The sequence below is a fragment of the Phascolarctos cinereus genome, unplaced genomic scaffold, assembly GCF_003287225.1.
Source record: "Phascolarctos cinereus isolate Bilbo 61053 unplaced genomic scaffold, phaCin_HiC Scaffold_1;HRSCAF=81, whole genome shotgun sequence".
NCBI classification, from domain to species: domain Eukaryota; kingdom Metazoa; phylum Chordata; class Mammalia; order Diprotodontia; family Phascolarctidae; genus Phascolarctos; species Phascolarctos cinereus.
Genome location: NW_027555514.1, coordinates 114,714,714 through 114,733,671, shown reverse-complemented (window position 1 = coordinate 114,733,671; position 18,958 = coordinate 114,714,714). Strand labels below are relative to the sequence as shown.

The window sequence follows — 18,958 nt, the reverse complement described above, 5'->3', positions numbered from 1 at the left end:
TTACAGATTAAATGCATTATGTTTACATTTAACATCAGATTAACAATGTAATAATATGATATATATATTTTTTAATGAAAATACATAATAGACAAGTATATTACATTTTTTTTTTGTGAAGGGAGAATCTGGGGACGATTAGGTTCGGGTTAGGGTTCTGGAAGATTGGAGGGAGCCATGATAATGGCACCACAGGAGGAAGGTCCCGGAGAAGCCTCTTGGATTGAAGAGGCACCATATTGGGAAGGTCATTCTCTGGCTGCGTGAGACTCCGCTTTCCGCAGGTTGTCTCTAACCATATCCGACCTGGTGACTACCCTCAAGGCTTCAGCACGTTATTATCTGAGTTGTTCCTGCGGCGCACGCCACAGCAGGGTTCCGTTTCTAAGGCACTAGGAAGGTGGGGACAGAGAGGAGGCCATAGAATTCGCCTCGCGAACTTCACCGCCTGCGGAGCAGCCGCTCTGACCTCCCCATCATGGCGGCGGGGCGGGCGGGCGGGGAAGCAGGAGTCTCCGTGCGTGCCGTGCGTGCTCCCCCACCCCCTCCCCTTTCCTCCTCCTCCTCCACCTCCTCCTCCTCCTCCTCGGCGGCGGCGGCGGCGGCAGAGGCGGTAGCTCTCGCCATTGCCGCTGGTGGCAGGAGGCGGCGAGGAGCCGGCGCGGTCGCAGTCTCCACGGCGCAGGCCCGCGGTAGCGCAGCCGCTCTGAGGTGAGTGCCCTACCGCGCAATCTCCAGCTATTTCAGCCCCGGCGCAGCCGCAACACGCCGCCCGCCCGCCAGCCCGCCGGCCGGCCCGCCCGCCCGCCACCCCGGCACCCAAGCAGCGCCCCCCGGCCTCGGGGCACGGCGGCTGCGGCTCGCCTCAGGCGGGGGGCCCCGGCCCGGCCCCGCCAAACCGCCACTCCGAGGATGCGCAGGCCGCGCTAGGCCACGGGCGGCCTGGCGGGCCAGGGAGGGAAAGAGGGAGGGAAGGAGGGAAGCGCCGTCCTGAGGAAGAGCTTCGGGTCGCCGGCTTCGGCCTCCGCCCCGCCTCGGCCTCCCCCGCGGGCTCTGGGAGCCTAGAGGCCCCGGGAGGGCGCGGGACCGGGCGGGGCCGCCGGCCGTCCCGCCGAGCCGGCCCCCTCGTCTCTTTCGTCGGGCTGGGCGGCGGCGGCGGCTGGGGAGCCCGGCCTCCCCCGGGCGGCCTCCTCCCGCGCCGGGGTGGCGTGGGCTGCCTCTCCAGGTAGACTGGAGGGGCCCGGCGGGCGGGGGAACATGGCGCTTTGCCCACCTTTTTTCCAAGTTAGGAGGGCGGCGGAGGAGGAGGAGGAGGAGGCGGCGGCGGCCGCGGCCGGAGCCGGGAGGCATCAAGCCCTTTTGTACACAACCCTTGAGGAGGGACATTTTTCCCTCCCACCCGCCCCACTGGAGACCGTGCCCTTGGCACCGGGCCCCTTGGGGATCCCCGAGGTTTGGGGGTGAGTGCCCCCTCCAAGGGAGGGCCCTTCGGCCGCTGAAAAAAAAGGTGGGGGGCTCTCGAGTGTCCTCGTGTTTGACTGACCGTCCCGAACTCATGCTTTGCAAGGAGGGAACACTAAAGACACTTCTCCCCATTATCCTCTTTTATTTACCCCGTGGCAAAACGAGGCCGAGGGTCTCTGCCCTCTCCAGTAAAGGGGTGCTCCTTCCCAAGTGTCCAGAGAGCCTCTGCCCACCGAGGACCCTTCGGTACTTGGAAGATGTTGGGGGCATTTTTGTGTTTTTTAAAAGGTTCCAATCGTGGTGTGTACCAACCAGATGGAGGAGCTGTTGCCTTTTTTCATCCAACCCCTTTTCAAACCTTAGAATTGAAAATGTTCACATCCAAGCAATTGGATTTGGTTCTTGCTAGGGTCATAGCTTCACAGGAGGAAGCCCTTCATATCTCTGGAGGATGTCTGGCCTTTTAAAAAAAATTTTTTTTTCATAGTAGTTGAGTTCAATTCAGCAAGCATCGAGGCTCTACTATATGCTGTAGGCACTGTAGTTGAAATGTGGGGCTAGTATGTCAAATTTTGACAGGCCCAGCAACAGGATGGGTTCAACTTAAATGCTTGATTTCCCTGAGCCGACGATTGGGACTGTCATCTCAGTCCCCCCGCTGTCATTTCCTTTCTTCATCCTTGTTTCTTAGACTGCCTATGGTTGCGTTGGTACCTGACTTTTGATTAGTGGCATAGGAGCTGCTCACTCTTATCTGTAGTGATGAACTGGTGTTTGGTGAATGCTCTTAAATAACTCCGGCTGAGAAATATGGAAAGGGCCCCATAGTCATGTCTGAAAGCTTTAGATAGGTTCAAATAGAAGAAGATGCAAATGTGAATACCAAGCACTCTGTCTTTTTGTACCTCTGAGCACAATTGTGAAAGACTTCAAGTTCATGAATATCGTTTAGTATGCTTTCGCTGTAAATTCAGTCTATCCTATAGATGGGATATGAATTTTACTCACTGCTTCACAGTTTTTCATATTTAGCAGATTTTTTTCATGCTTTTAAATAGTCCAATAGACTAATTTTTTATTATTTCCAATAAATAATTTGTCAAAAGCCCCCTCTTCACCCTTTTAGGGAAATTTTTTTATATTTTAAAGAAATTGGGCTCTGGGTTCAGGAAAAGACTGGTGAGATGACAGGTAAGGGATTGATGGAGATATTGATAGTGATTAGGTTTTTCATTCTCCTGTTCTTGTGTGAATTACACAATTGCTATTTTCTCCCTGAGAGGTTCGTTCCTCTAACCTCTCCAGTGTCTGAAAGCCTAAAGTTCCCATGAACCAAATAGCTGAACTGGGGATTATCCGTAGACTACCCGTATCTAAGCAAGACAATAGTGCTAGGGCAGTTTATATAAAATTTAGTAATTCTTAGTGGTTTCATTCAGAATACAAGCTTTGTGATGTCAAGGACAGACATTCCTTTATCATCAATATCTTCAAAATAATAGATGCCGAATAAAATAGCAGATAAATTGTTTCCTCATCAGCTAGTGCTTCTATTTGTGTGGTAGACCAGATGATGATTTTTACTGGTTTTTTAAAAAACATATTTTATTTTCCCCCAATTGCATGCAAAGACAATTTTTAGTGTTCATTTTTTAAAAATGAATTCCAATTTTTCTCCCTCCCTCTTTCCTCTTCCCCCTTCTTGAGATAGTAAGCAATTTGATATAGGGTATAACATGTGCAATCATGCAAAACATTTCTATATTCTGACTTTTAGGTTTTTGGGGATCATAGGGTACACATTCTTATCTCTCTTTTACTCAGATGTTAAAAGTTCTGCCTCTGGCCAGTAATATTGAAGAATGAAATCATAGGATCATAGGTGTAGAGCTGAAAGACTTTACCAAAGGTGTCTTTCGGCTTTAACAGTGGTGCACAGGGAAAATGCATGTGTACCTGGGTGAGATGTCATTAGAGCAAAACCCATCAACCTTCACCAGGGGTCTGCTGCATAATCACTAGCACCTGTTTTTCTGTTGAGATGGATAGAGAAGGGATTGCTGAATTGCACAAGTGCCTATCCTCTCACTTTACTAGGAGTTTGAGTTCACTATCTGTGGCTGTAATTAGTCCAGGAAATTTGATATCTGAATTTAGATCTCTGTGTGACAACATGTGCTGTCTCCAGATGGAGCTGGTTTCTTTGTAGTCTATATATAAAATTGTGTGTTTGTAAAATCAGTCTTGTAGATAAATACAAATCTTGGGCCTTTGAATATTTCATTGGCACTATCATCACTAACTACTGTTCTGTCCTGCTCCTTTTACTGTTCCCCAATAAAACAAAGCTCATATACACAGCCAGGGTTAATCTACAAATGTAAGCTTCCCCCTAAACCTAGCAAAATAGCAATAAAGAGGAGAGATGGTGCTGTTATTTCTGGATCACTTGTAGAGCCATTCCAATTTTTCTTGGATGTGGGATGGACCTTAAATTTTATGCTTGATAATACATTATCAAAAGATAGTATTTGGACAACCTACAACAGTATTGTGAGGAAAATATTGAACCTTAAAGGTTCTATGTGAAAGTGAGCTATTACAGTCACAGTTCTCTAAACATAAAAGTCAGTGTAGTATAGTGGGAAGGGGCTGGCCTTGGGCTCAAGAAGACTGGATTCAGGTCTGTGCCACACCAAACTGAAGGCTTTTAAATTGCAGAAAAGTTGCCTGTGTGACGTTGGAAGAATAATCCTCATTAGGTGAATCAGAAGTCTAACAAAAAAATCTCAGTACAAGGATGGATCTACTCTAGCTTCTCCATCTTTATTCTGTGATTGCTGACTTTGAGAATAAGATAGGTCTTTTATTATTGATATTTTTAATCTCAGGAGTTTAAGGTGAAATTGTGCTTAAATCTGGAGTTTGCTTCTTGGCTTGAGTACTTTGAGGATTGACAGGAAAAGGAGGTCAGACAAAAATCTAAGATGTTTGAAGACACCACACTCAACCAGTGGATACTTTTTAGCCTAACTTAATGAGAAGAAACTTTTCTACCTAGTTATTTTTATTGTACCATTGACAAAGCTCAAAATGAAAAATATCTGTCTGCACAAGGGAAGTAGAGAAATTGTTCAAGGGAACTCTTCTATATTACTGTTTACTCCAGAGTTCCATTCAGGATTAGACAGTTATTAGAATCCACCCAAATGGGTTTAGTTATTGAAAAGAACCTTATTATATGATACTTTAAGACCTCATCCATGGTGTGATGTTTAGCTATACCTTTGTAGAGAAATTTTAATATGTAAGGAAAATGATGGCATGCCGGGGTCACCCCAAGCTGTGGTGGGTTACCTCCCTCATGCTGACATTGAAAAATTGTCGCCTGTCACTCTTCGATTGTATGGTCAGTGAGGAAATTTTTCTTGGGTCCAGAAAGTATCTTTTCCTCCATCCCTAAAGCAGATATTGCAGCTATCTTTAAATGCATTAGTTTAGTTTGAAACTCTTCAGATATTCCTGAGCAGATGAATTCTTGAAGGAATGATATCAGATTGTAGTGGAAGCATTAGGATTAGGGGACATTTGGTATGTCATTATAGCTACTGAGTTTTTAGTTATATGGATTTGTGTTAAAAAACTTGTTTCCAAAACTTATAAAAATTACTTTTTGATGACCATTTTAGTGGTTATGGATACTTGTTACACTTGTATTTTATTTATTTGTATTGTATAGTAGTTGTATTTTCTGCTGTGCTGTATTTGAATTAATTGACTTCTAAATGCATAAATGTTCAGATAGACTGACTAGCAATTTAAATAGAATTTAATATGTGTTTTTAAGTGGTGTCTTAGTTAACTATGCAAAGAGGTTCCATCATATATTCTGATAGTTTTGGAAATATTTGTATTCCATCACTAGCAGTTTAATTCTAAAAAGCGGAGATATTGAGAGACTCTCTTGTTACTGTCTCTGAATGATAATGTTGCTGCTAGCCTGACAACTAAAATCCTACAGGGAATTAAAGAAGTGAGGAAATTGAAATAAAAATATGGTCATCATAGACTTTTAAGCAACTATTGCCTAAGGAATAGGCAGAAACCTAAGAATTCTCTACTGCTAAATCGAAGGGGGCGGGGAAAACTCTTCTGTGAAATTAACCTTCTTAATTTGTCTTCACTTCATTTTTTTTGGAGAATTTTGGATTCTGATTGGATTATAATACAGAATTTTCTTCTTGAGGTAATTGATGAATTCAGGCAGATCTTGACTTACAAGTGACCCATGCTTACAAACTGTTGCCCCTACCACTTTTGCCATGGAGATGTGATTTAGATAATCTTTGGGGATAGATATTTAAGAAGGGGAAAAGTTGTGAGAAGCAAAAATAACAGACAGGTGAACCAATCCAGGTGGCAGCTGATCAGCTTACAGATTTCTTCCTTTTTGCCTGAATGTTTACTTGACTTTGTTATGTCTTAAATTCTACCAATTAGAGATTATTTGTTTTGTTTGGATTTAACTATGCTCTACTTATAAATTCAAATATACCGGGAAGGCTAAGCGACTTCAAATATACAGTGAAAACACATGTACCTGAGATTGTATGTACTGAGGGAATGTGAGTTTTAATTTGGGAGAATAGTAGACCATGGCTGATTTTTGAGAGGGTAAAATGAGGTACTAGCCTTTTGGGAGAGAGGGAGTGAGAGGTATAAACTATATGAACTATGATACCATACATGTTTCAGAATTTTGCCTGTGATTATTTTGTGCCCAGAAAAAGTGGAGGAAGTTCATTTACTTTTCTGGTTTCCTGCTTCTAGAACACAAGCTGGTACTATTTATGATTCAATTATATGTATAATGGATTAGGTGGACATTTGTGGGCTAGCTTGGGAAACTCAGCAGACTTTATAACACAGCAGGTACTCAGTAAATACTTGTTGAATGAATGTTTCTGTGGGAAGGTGTTCTTAGTTCCATACATCAGACAAACAAACATTTGAAATAAATTATATGAAAATTGTATATGAAAATAAGCTGGCAATTGCCTGTACTGAGATGTTCAATACAGCCTAAGTGATGAGGGAAAAGTCATATGTAACCATTTCTTAATTTTCCCTCTGCAAAATGATAATAGCACCTTGTTTACAGAATTCAGCAGAATTCCAAAATTATTGTGAAACTCTAAATTATACACTTCAATGCATTTAAGATCTCATTGATCTAGGTACTCCCTCTAGTGGTGTAGATTGCAAGTAGTCCCTAACATTTCCTCCTGGGCAATTTTTGTCTCAGACATCCTCCATAAAGAATCTGAGGTGCTCAAAGTCTTTCATCGGTTATAAATATAATAATAGCTGTTTTCTGTGCTCACATTTTTAAAATTGACAGGAGGAAACTGCTTATTTAACTTCTGGGATTCTATTTCCTCATCTATACCACGAACAGATTGGACTATATACTTTCATAGATCCTTCAACCCCAAAATATGTGGTCATATATTTAATAATGTTCATCACTGGAACACCTTTTAATGCTAATTGATTCCTCATTTACAACTCTCTGTTTAGTATCTTTTTTTCCCTGGTCCCTGAACTACTCTTTGCTTTTTTCATTTTTTATTTTAGTGAATAGGATCATAGGATTTAGATCTGGAAGAGATTTTAGAGGTCATCTCTTCCAATTCTTTCATTTTACAGATGAAGAATCTGAGGCCCAGAAATATAAAACAAGTTGCCCAAAGTCACACAAGTAAGTATATGGCAGAGCAGAATTCCAAATCAGATCCTCTTACTCCAAGTCTACAGGAAAGACTACATCATGGTGCCTCTGTACTACATTAGATGATACAGTATGGTGTGTCCTTATACATTGGATCTCAGTTTGAATTCCATTTCCACATGTGAGTTGTTAACTTGGGTTTGAAATGCTGTGAGAAATCTAGCAAAATGCCATATGGAATGGTGGTAGGAATGAGATTTTAAGTCAGTGGACCAGTGTTCATATCCCAGTTTTGATGCTAGCCTTAACCTGGGCAAGTAATTTAAATTCTCCATGTCATCTTGATTTGTGAAATGAGGTTGGTATACTTGTATTGCCTATATCTCAGGGTTGTTATGAGGGAAATGCTTTGTATATCTTAAAGTGCTGTCTACATAAATGTACACTGTCATTACTAAGGGCAAGTAACTTCATTAAATGGTTAGGGTAGTGATTGACAGATATCAAATGTCAGGTCAGTGTGTCACCTAATAGAAATTTCATTGTACTTTTAAAAAAAGTTTATTATTTATTTTTATCATGAAATTTTTTTTGAGTTCTAAATTCTCTCCCTCATCAAGAAGACAAGCGCTATGATATCAATTATATATGTGAAATCATGTAAAACATTTTCATATTAGCCATGTTGAAAAAAAAACAACAAAAATGAGTAAAGTGAAAAAGTTGTACTTCAGCTTGCACTGAGTTCATTATTTCTGGAGGTAGATAGTATTTTTCATCATGACTCCTCTGGAACTGTCTTAGATCACGGTGATCAGAGAGTTGCTAAGTTTTTTATAGTTGATCATTGTTACAATATTGCTGTTACTGTGTACAGTGTACTCCTGGTTCTGCACACTACCCTTTGCAGTAGTTGATTTAAGTCTTCCCAGGTTTTTCTGAAACCATCCTGCTCCTTGTTTCTTACAGCACAGTAGTATTCCATCGCAATCATACACCACAACTTATTCAGCCATTCCCCAATTGATGAGCATCTTCTTAATTTCTAATTCTTTGCCACCACAAAAAGAGCTACTTTTAAATATTTTTGTACTAGTAGAGCCTTTTCCTTTTAAAAAAATCTCTTAGGGATATAGACCTGGTAGTCGTATTGCAGGGGGAAAGGGGATACACAGTTTTATAGTCCTTTGGGCATGGTTCCGAATTGTTCTGCACAGTAGTTGGACCAGTTCACAACTCTACCAATAGTCCATTAGTGTCCCTGTTTTTTCACATCCCCTCCAGCATTTGTCCTTTTCCTTTTCTGTTACATTAGCCAATCTGATAGGTGTGAGGTGGTACCTCAAAGTTTTAGTTTGCATTTCTGTAATCAATAGTGATTTAGAGCTTTTTTTTTAACTATAGATAGCTTTGATTTCTTCTGAAAACTGCCTTTTTGTATCCTTGATACTTTGTATTTTTAATACATCTAACTTGACACTGGAAGTACCCTTTAGTCTTGCTTGTTTGTGGTCTTGTTTTACTGTTACAATAATTTGAAAAGTCTGTAGACAGTGCTAGACAGTACCAGTCTGTGTGGGCAGATGTGACCTACCTCCTTGGTCTCAGCAACTGCTGAACTTATTTCATAGGATCGTAGATTCAAAGCAGGAAGAGACTGTAGAGGCCATTGAGTTCTTCCCCTTCCCCCACTCCTCCCATTTTACAGATGAAGAAATTGAGGCAGTGACTTGCTCAGAGTCACAGTGCTAGTAAGTATCTGAGGCAGGATTTGTACCCAGGTCTTCCTGGCTCCAAGTCCAGTGCCCTATCCACTGCTCATTTGAAAGAAGTCTGATGAAGACTAGAAGTTCCTCTCATTTAGTGTATGGCTCCTAACCAGATAATACTCAGTTTTCTTTTTGAGCCTTTCTGAATGATCTTTCAGAATTCTTTTTTGGATCCTTGGTGACATTACAGTAACTTGAGTTTTAGTCTCAGGTTAGTCACATGCTGGTTCCCTCTCACCCCTTTTGTTTTTGTTTCCTTGAAAGCTGAAAAATGTCTGGCTCCTGAATTTTTGGAACAGCCTCCTAAGGAGAAAGTAAATTTGTCACATCCTGCTTTTACTCTGGGAACTTTGTGAAATCTTTTTGGGATATAACATAGTGTACTGTAAATGACAGTGGACTAGAATTGAGCAGACTTTAAAGCAAGTCATTTTTGCTTTTCTCAGCCTCACTTTACAAATATGTAAAATAATGGATTAGCCTTGGTGGTTTCTAAGGTAATTTCTAATTTTAAAGGGTTTTTTAAAATTCATTTTCTTTTTCATTCATTTGTGAAAGAACATCATGGGTGGAGCAGTATAGGAGAGTGCTTCTACCAGAAATGCTCTTCCTTACGGAGATTTTGGCAAACCACTTCTTAGAGGGGTGGTTTGGGGGAAGCAGCCATCTTATATAGCTACTTTGAGAACTATTGTTTAGGGAGGCCTTGATTTATAATGAACCTGCCTTAATATACCATCCTGCAGGTCTCATAAGACCATTACTTGAAACCTTATAGAGTCTGATTGTTTTATTTTATAGATGAAGAGACCAACCAGAGAAGAGAAGTGACTTTCCCAAGGTTGAACAGCTAGTAAATGACAGCCTATTTTTTTCCACTGCACCACACCATCTCCACCTCATCAGAACCTGGGCCCCAAGTGACTGTTGTCTTTAGGTGGGGTTTTGGGTGTATGTGTGTCTTTGGGCAGGTTATTTGACTTCTGGGTTTTAAGATTTTTTCATCTGTAAAAGGAGAGGGTTGTACTTGTCTTCCAGTCCCTTCCATTTCTAAATCTGTGATCCTGTGACCTGGAAGTATATTAATATAATTTTTTTTCCCCTCTGTTCGTGCTCATATTTGACTATTGTAGTAATTGAAAAAGTAGTCCTAAGCTCTGTGAAGATTATCTGCCTCAGTTTAGACTTGGGTTTTTCTCTTTGTGCACATTCAAGGCAAGGGGCCTTTGTCTTCTGGGCTTCTGTAGCTCTAAATGAGCTTTGTGTTCTGTTTCCTGTGACTGTTGTTTCTTCTAAAGAGGAACTTTCCAGGGGATTCTTCCAGGTCTGTTACCTGAAGTTAGGAACCAATGCCCTGAAATTCTAGTGCTGCTTTTCCTACTCTCCTTTCCACCTCTTTCCCCCCATTTTGATGACTTTCTTTTAAAACTGAAAAAGTCATTTGTTAGCCTTCTGTGGTTTAGATACTAAGTTGTATGTTCCTGTATAGAAATTGTGTGACGTTCTACTTTGAAACTATGATTTCCTAAGGGATAAGAATCTTTCATCCCCCGCGGAGAGTTTAAAGCTCTTTTCTACCACTACCTCTACCCATCTTTTTATTTTGAGGATTACGTGAGTTTATTACTTGGCAGTTTATCTGAGGAGATTTTACTTTGATTTTAGAACTTAGTCACTTTTCCTGACATCTAATGGAGAATAATACTTAAGTAATCTCTGCACTGAAGTCTTAGACTTGCCTTTCTCAAAAACTATATTACAACTTTTAGTAGAATTACAATGCTTAATATTCCAGCATCAAACTGGAACTTACTTGCTTTTTGTAATCTTAATGACCATTTCAAATAAATGAGGATTTCACATAAATTAATTTGGTTTTGTGGACTTTATTTTTCTTTTTTTTTTAGTATTAATTTATTTTTAGTTTTCAACACTCACCTCCATAAGCTTTTGAGTTTTAAATTGACTTTATTTTTAAAACAAAAAAACCCTTCATGTCCAAGAAGTGCTTGCTTCTTGTGGTGGGGCCCCTCACATCTCCCTTTGCGGTTTTTCAGAAGGAGGCAAGTAGCTTGGAGTAATGTGCTTGTCTATTAAGACTGGCTTAATGTAGAATAAATTCTAAATCCTGGGTTAACCTCATTTTTTCCCACATATTAACTTGCACTTCTCCACTCCTTTTCAGGACAGGCCTTTGGGTGAATGGACTTGCTATAATAAGCTATTTTAGTAATTATCTTGGGATCCTATCCATGACCACATTTATCCTTCTATTGAAAGTGTATTAGGCAGCCATAGCATTTTGGATATATCGATAATGGATGCAAGCAGAGTATGTTCCCTTGTAGTCTTTGCTCCATTTGCAGTCCAGAAGTCCATTTCAAACAGAGCTTATTATTTTTCTCCCTAAACCTCCTCCTTCTGATTTTACTATTTCTTCCCATATAGCTGTAGTCCCCTGTGTTCATTGCTAGTCAGTTGCTGAGTCCTGTAGATTTTACCTCCTCAAGATCTGTTCCCCTTGGTCTTCCCTTGCTTCCAACTTCCATGTGCCACTTGTCACATGACTACCTCCTGGAATTATTGCAGTAGTTTCCTAACAGTTCTTTGTACCTCCAGTCTCCTTCTCCTCCCTCTCACTTTACATTCTAGTCATCCTTCACACATGGTCAGATTAATTAATATTCTGTATGCATAGATCTGAGCATGTATACACTTCTTTGGAACTTCTAAAGCTTGGTAATCCTTGCTGAATGAAGCTCCTCCTGAAGTGAGTTCCTTGAAGTCAGGGGCTGGTTTTTGTTTTGTCTTTATATCCCTAGTATGTTGCACATAGGAAGCTCATAATAAATATTTATTGGATTGGATGGAAAGTTCACATTCCACAGTGCTTAGTGCAGTGCCTGGCACATAGAAGGTGCTTAATAAATGCTTATTGACTGACTGACGTTCCTTAACCAAGGCCTGCTGTAATATAGTGCCAGCCTGCTTTTCAAACCTTATTTTCCTCAGCCAAACTAGACTGTTGACCTTCATTCCTTGTGAATATACTCCAAACTCCTCTCTCTCTTCTTTTCTTAATGTTGCTCTCTGTATTTGGAATGTACTTCCATATCTTGAAAATACTACCCATCTTTTAAAGCCCAATTCAAATGCTGCCTCCTCCATGAAGCCTTCCTTTAATCCCTCCAGTTATTGACCACTTCCCCTCACATATCATTTTGCTTCTCTTGTGCACTTTTATATTATAGTTACTTGTATATGTGCCATATCCTATTGTCAGGAGGGCAGGGACCATGCCTTTTTTAACTTTTATGTTTACCTTTAGCACACTTCCCTGAATGTAACAGCTGCTTATTCATAATAGCAGTTGTAATAGCTATTGAACTGGAGTCAGGTCTCCAATACCTTTCATTTCTAAGTTGTACAAAGAATAGTAGACACAGTATACACTTGGCGGGGAAAAGCCTCTCAACTCCAGTAATCAAGGATGTGAAATAAAACTACTTTGATCTCACCACCAAACTTTGATCTCACACCAAATTGGCAAAAATAAAATTAATAAAACATGTTGGGGTTGTGGAGTACGTTATATCCATAGAATTGCAAACTTATACAACCTGACAGTATGCAGTAAAGGTTACAAAAATCATGCCTTTAGACCTGATAATTTTCACTGTTGGAGATAGTCAGCAAATGTTATCTATTAACAAGCATTTATTAAGTACCTGTTATGTGCTTGTCACTGTGCTAGGCATTGGAAATACAAAAACAAAAAAGCAACAGCCCTGGTCCTTAAAGAGCTTATATTCAATGGGGGAAGACATCATGTACCTAAAAAACATTATACAAAATAAATACAAGATAACTTGGTTATGTAGAGACTTATGGTCAGGGAAGTTCTCTTCTTGGTTTCATGAAAAAAGTTAGTGTTTCAAAGGTTTTCATAACATTATTTGCAGTAAAAACAAAACTGGAAGCGACTTAGACGTTCAACAATAGGCAGTAATTAATTTGTGATAAAGTAATGGAATTTATACAATGGAATGGAATAATGGAATTAAGATCATCAAGTATAAGGAACATTTGAAATCTGGATAGAACTTGTGAAATAATGCAAAATGAGAAGAGTAGAACTAGAAGAACAAAGTATGCAATAACTTACCATCTAAGAGAGAAACTGAATGAGAATATTCATGGACAAAGAAAATCCTGATGGAGACTTAGAGTGGCTGGAGAGTTAGTTTTTTTTTTTGCATTGAAATTAATTTAAATGTATATAGTTAAAAATCAAACTTTATTAGTTACATTGATATTTAGTATCAAGTTTCTGATAATTAAAAATGTACATTTGATGCCTCCGTTTCTTTATTATTATCCATTTGTTTTCCATTCTCTTGTAATATGACTTCTTTCCCTGCTCATGTACTGTAACTTCTCTTGAAGTTACAGTAACTTCCTAAGCAAGACAGTGAGGTGTAATAGAAAAAGTTCTAGACTTGGAGTCAGGAAAAATCATGGGTTTGGATCATATTTCCAATACTTAGTAGCTGTGTGAAACTTACTCTGGTTCTCGTTTTCCTTGTCTGTCAAATGAAGATAATACCTATAGTAACAACTTTATAGAGTTGTTGTGAGGATCAAGTAAGATAATGTATAAAAAATACTTTCTAAACCTGAAAGTAATATCTAGATTATATAATTAGTAATATATAGTAATATAACACAATATAATATTAATATATCATAATATATTATATAATAGTAATATAGTAATCATAGGGTGACAGAATCTGATTTGGAAGGAAACTTCTACAGATATGGAAACTGAGGTATGGAGCTGTCAGTAATTGGTCCAGAGTCACGCAGTAATAATTATATGAGGTTGGATTTAGGCCTTGATTCCAAGGGAAAGACTCTAGCCATTGTTCCATGCTGCTTCTCTAGCCTTCATTCCCTTAACTGATCCTCATGTTGCATAGTTTTGAGAACTTATCACCCTTTTGGACACATTCCATCTTATCATTGTCCTTCCTAAAACGTGATGTCTATAACTTAATACAGAACTCTTCCTTTTCTTTTTCCTCATGCTCCTAGTGTCTCTGAAGCTTTTGACACTCTTGACTTAGAGCTTTCTTTTTGACTTTTGTGATTACTCGTTGTGCTGTTAAAGTATGTTAGGCAGTCAGCCAACTAGTGTTTATTAAGCACCTATGTACGAAGCATTGTAAATTGGCAGACATAAAAAGGAAACAGTTCCTTCCCCTTTGGGGATGAGGAATGGCAAACAATATATACCCAGAAAATTTAGGGGCACTCCACTAAACTTGAGGGAAAGAGCTAGGCATCCTTCTGGGACAACTTCTGTCCCTCCAGAAGTCACTGAGGTGAGAGACTGAGGCCAGTGAAATGTCTTAGTGTAGTAGTGGGAGGCAACCATTAAAAGGAAGGAGTGAGAAAATGAGCAATGGGGAAAATGTAAAAGGAGGGGAAAAGATTGAAATTACTGAAAATCTCAGGAGAAAGAAAACTCATTTAAAGACTTTGAGCATAAGAATAAACCAACAGGGAAGATGTTAATAACAGAAGGGGATAAGGCCTCCAAATCATCTAGAAGAGGCCAAACAAAGTTGAATAAATGGTTCAAGACAAAGGAAAATGAATTATAACCTGATATGTCAGAGAACTTGATGGATACTCAAAGAGAGTATAGGACCATAGCAGGATATTCCTGAATGGTTTAAAAGAGAAATATGAATTTTGAAATCATAATTTATAGCCTGGCAGAAAAAAAATTGAATTCATGGTGGAAAGTATCAGCTAAGAAATAAAAGAGAATAATCAATTAGGAATGTAGATATACAAAAGTGAAGGGCAGTCTGGAAGAAGAGGAAACCAAAAGCAATAATGTTCAAAGAAAACATGATCTCCATAAAAGGAAGAACCAAATTGAGAAACTTGTATTTTGTCCTAGAGGCAAGAGGAAGCTGCAAGATCTTCAGCAGGGGCATGACATAAGGGTTTTTTTAGTATGGCTCTGTCTACTCCTCTTTGTATCCTCTCAATTGTTTCAGCAACCACCTCTACTCACCTTTAGGTAAATGGCTCCCCATTCTATCTCATTCTGATCCTCCCTTCTGAGTTCTAGATCCATTTCTGTGTCTCCTGGAGGTCTTCTAGCACCTCAGATTCAGTAAATCCAAAGCTTAACCCTTTCCCCCAAACATAGTTGAGGAAGGTAACTAATGTAAATCAGTTTTCAAAACTAAAAAAGTAAACTTTAGGTTCCACATTAAAAATCACTACATTATATCCATGGTGTAATGGAAAGAACTACATTAAGAATGTGAAGCTGGTATGTAGAGCAGCCTCTGACACTTATTAGCTGTGTGACCTTGGGTGAATAAGTATGAGTCTCAGTTTTCTTGTTTGTAAACTATGAATGTTAATGCTTTTGTGTTCGTGGTTTGTGGTGAGACTTAAATGAGGTAATGCATATGAAAATGCCTATTACAGAAATGTAACATGATAATCTTCACCAACCTGAAATAATTCAGCTTTTGTCACGTGAATACCAAATGATCTGCTTCAACTTACAGGGTCACTTCATGTGTCATCTGAACTTGATTCATGTTCACTCCCATCTAGATTGTGATTAGATGAGGGGAGGCAAGGGAAGCCAGTTAGAGCCATTCCAAGGGGGAAGGATTATTATTGGATGACATGAGCTATTTGCTATATGCATTATATCATAAAAGTTGAACATTCATTACAAATACTTTTGAAGCAACTTTTGATGGACAGGTATTATCAGTGAAAAATTAGTATATTTTAAGGGAATTATTATTAGCCTTAAATGATTATGTAGAAATAAATGTCAGGACCTCACTTAGCAAAGGTTAATGTATCATTTCCTGGACAAGTATATATCATTTATGACATTTATAAGCAGTGTTTAATCGTGGGTAGTATTATTGAATGTTTAATTCTGAGGTTTTGAAACACAGTCATAGTTCACAGATGTCATAGCAGCTATAGAATGCAGGTCATTATTAGAAGTGATATGGCACCAAGATTCTAAAGTAGTTGCCATAAGTATATAAAAACACAGCATAGTTTTTTGAAAGTATGTACTGATACATTGTAAATATTACATTTTTCCCTTTTGTACTGCCTGCAGCATAATCTCCAAGGCTTGATTTTTTTTCTGAGAGATCATGAAGAAAGCTACACACATTGCTTTGGGTAAAATTATGACAACTTCTTTAAAACATGTCTTTATTTTTTATTTTTGAAAGGTAAGTTGCATTTTTTTATTTTTTGATATCTTTTGTTTTTATGTTACCTTTATTTTTGAATATATCTCTCTGCCATCTCTTACAACAAAAAATAAAAAAGAAAAAGCAGGGGAAGAAAAGCAATTCATCAACACTGACATGTCAGTCAGTCTGACCATATATGCAGTATTCTATATCCATAGTCCCATATTCTGCAAGAAAGGAGGGAGATACGCTTTCTTTTCTCTGAGGCCAAGATTGGTCATTATGATTATGTCATGTTCACATTTTTTTGTTGTTCTTTCCATTTACATTGTTGAAGTCTTGTATATTGTTTGCTTGATTCTGCTTAATTTTTCTTCAGTTCATATTAGTCTTTGCATACTTCTCTAAATTCTTCCTATTTGTCATTTCTTCACATGAATCAAGGAGTATAGATATTTTAGTCACTTCTTTTTATAGCATAATTCCAAATTCCGTTGGAGAATGGTTGGGCTAATTCAAAACTCTGGTGATTTCTGTCTCTTGTTGTTTGTCAATTTGCGGAGAGTGCAGTAATACCTCAAATTTGTTTTGTTTTGATTTTCATTTCTCTTGCTATTTATTTGGAGCAGTCTTTCATGGGATTGTTAATAGTTTGTGATTCTTTTGAAATTTATTCGTATTCTTTGACCGCTTATCCTCTGGAGGATGGCTCCTGGTCTTGCATATTTCTTTTAGTATCCCATATATGTTGGATATCAGACCCAAATCAAAGATGTTTGATGCTAAGTTTTCTCCCCAGGCAATAGCTTTCCTTCTTACCATAGTTGCATTGATTTTGTTTGTTAAATAAAACCTTTTAAACACATTTTATGATTAAATTTAAAGGTTAGCATCCTGGTTTCTGGGAATAGTATATTATAGAGTTGCTGCTTTGAGGAATTTATATAATACCAAAAATAAGCATATAGTAGAATAGACTTTTAAGAACACTTTTAAAATAAAAGTAATCTAGGCTTCAAAACGGATATCAGCTTAACTTTGTAGCTTTTATAGAACTACTTAAAAGTTGTATTACCATTTCATTTCTTCCCTAGTTGGTAAAGAAAGCGGATGGATTAGTATTAACAAACTATGTTCTAAATACATTTACTACATATACATTTAGAATTGGAGGTTGCCTCTTAGTATGTTAACTTATTTATCTGATATCATCAGGGAATGATTTGTTGTGCATAATAATTTTTCCAAGTTCATTGCAATAAATGTTTATTAAGCTAAAAATAAAATAGTCCCTGTTCTAAAGGAAGAAACTAATATAAGAGAGATTGTGAACGTATAATTTAAATGTTTTATCAACTGATTGAATTTGCTTATTCCCTCCTCACACACTATCCCCTGCATGTGTATACATATATACATATATACATAGGCACAGATGTCAATGAAACTTTAAGCCAGAGTTACTGAGAACATAGTAGTGCGGTTAATAGGAGTAGGGAAGTCAGAAGAAGGAGCTAATTTTGGACACATTGGGTTTACTTTGAGGTGAGGCATTGAGGCGGCTATTAGAACAGGCAACTAGAAGTGCCTTGCTTAAGTTTGGGAGAGAAGTTTTGGCTAGACAGAGAAATTTGGAAGTCATCTGTATAGTGATAGTGGAAGCTGTGGGAGTGGAGGAGATGGCTCCTGAGGGGCAGAATGTTGGGGAGTGTTTATTTAGGGTGGAAGGAAGAAGTGGAATCCTTGAAGAGAGATTGATAAAAGCATTTATTAAGTGCTTACTATATGCATTGTGCTAAGGACTGGGGAATACCTATAAAAGCAAACAAGATAGTCTTTGCTTTGATTCTGATGGGGGAAGATAATACATAAGGAGGTACTGGGAAGGGGAAGAAAGGGTACCCTCATAGGGGCATGTCTGGGTACTATAGGAAGTGGTGTGATGGAAGTTGCTACCTTATCTGGATGAGGCAAAAACCTCACCTGTCAGAGCTGTGGGGAAGGTGGGAGTGGAGTCCTAGTTTCTGGTGAGTGGAGGCAATTGGTGTAGGGGAGACTTCAGGAAATGGCCTACAGTCCAAGAGAGAATATGGCTGTTCTACTTTGTCATATCAACCATCTTAGTAACAAAGTTTTCCTACGTGACACATCAATACTTCTCCATTTCTTTGCTAGTTCATCATCCATACCATGCCACCTAATTGTGGTTGTTCCTTAATGTTCTGTCTTGGGCCTTCTCTTCTGTCTTCTGGTAACCTTGTGAATTCACGGGTTTAATTATCATCTCTAGGCATATAACCCCCACTTCTATACATCCAGCCCTAGTCTCTCTGCTGGACTCTCAGCTGCCTATAGGACATCAAATTGGCTATCCCATAAGCATATCAAAATCAACAAGTCCAAAACAGAGTTCATTATTTTCCCCCAGATTTCCTTCCAAACTTTACTATTTCCCTAAGACAACAGTATTATCTACCCCTTCTGTCACCCAGGTTCATAATTTAATTCCTAATCCTATATATCCCATCAGTTGCTAAGTCTTGACAATATCTCTCCGCAGTAGCTCTCTAATCTTTCTCCTTCTCTCTTCTCACAAAGCTCTCACCCTAGTTTAGACCATCATCTCTTTCCTAAATTATTGTAAAAGCTTCTTAATTGATTTCCTTGCTTCAAGTCTGCTCTCTCCCCCATCTATCATTCACATAACAGTTAAAATGATTTTTTTCTGAAGT

At 38.8% G+C, this 18,958-nt stretch overlaps 1 protein-coding gene across 2 annotated transcripts in view; it reads left to right on the top strand.

Moving 5' to 3' along the window:
• The first annotated feature begins 575 nt into the window (after window positions 1–575).
• NRF1 (nuclear respiratory factor 1) overlaps window positions 576–18,958 on the top strand; it is a 143,907-nt gene continuing 125,524 nt past the window's right edge. Inside the window, exon 1 of one of the 2 annotated variants that reach the window (XM_021002299.2) lies at window positions 576–711. The gene's annotated coding sequence lies outside the window, so the exon portion shown is untranslated. Of the gene's footprint in view, window positions 712–1,399; window positions 1,508–18,958 lie in introns of those variants that run through there. The other variant, XM_021002300.2, reaches the window with a different exon arrangement.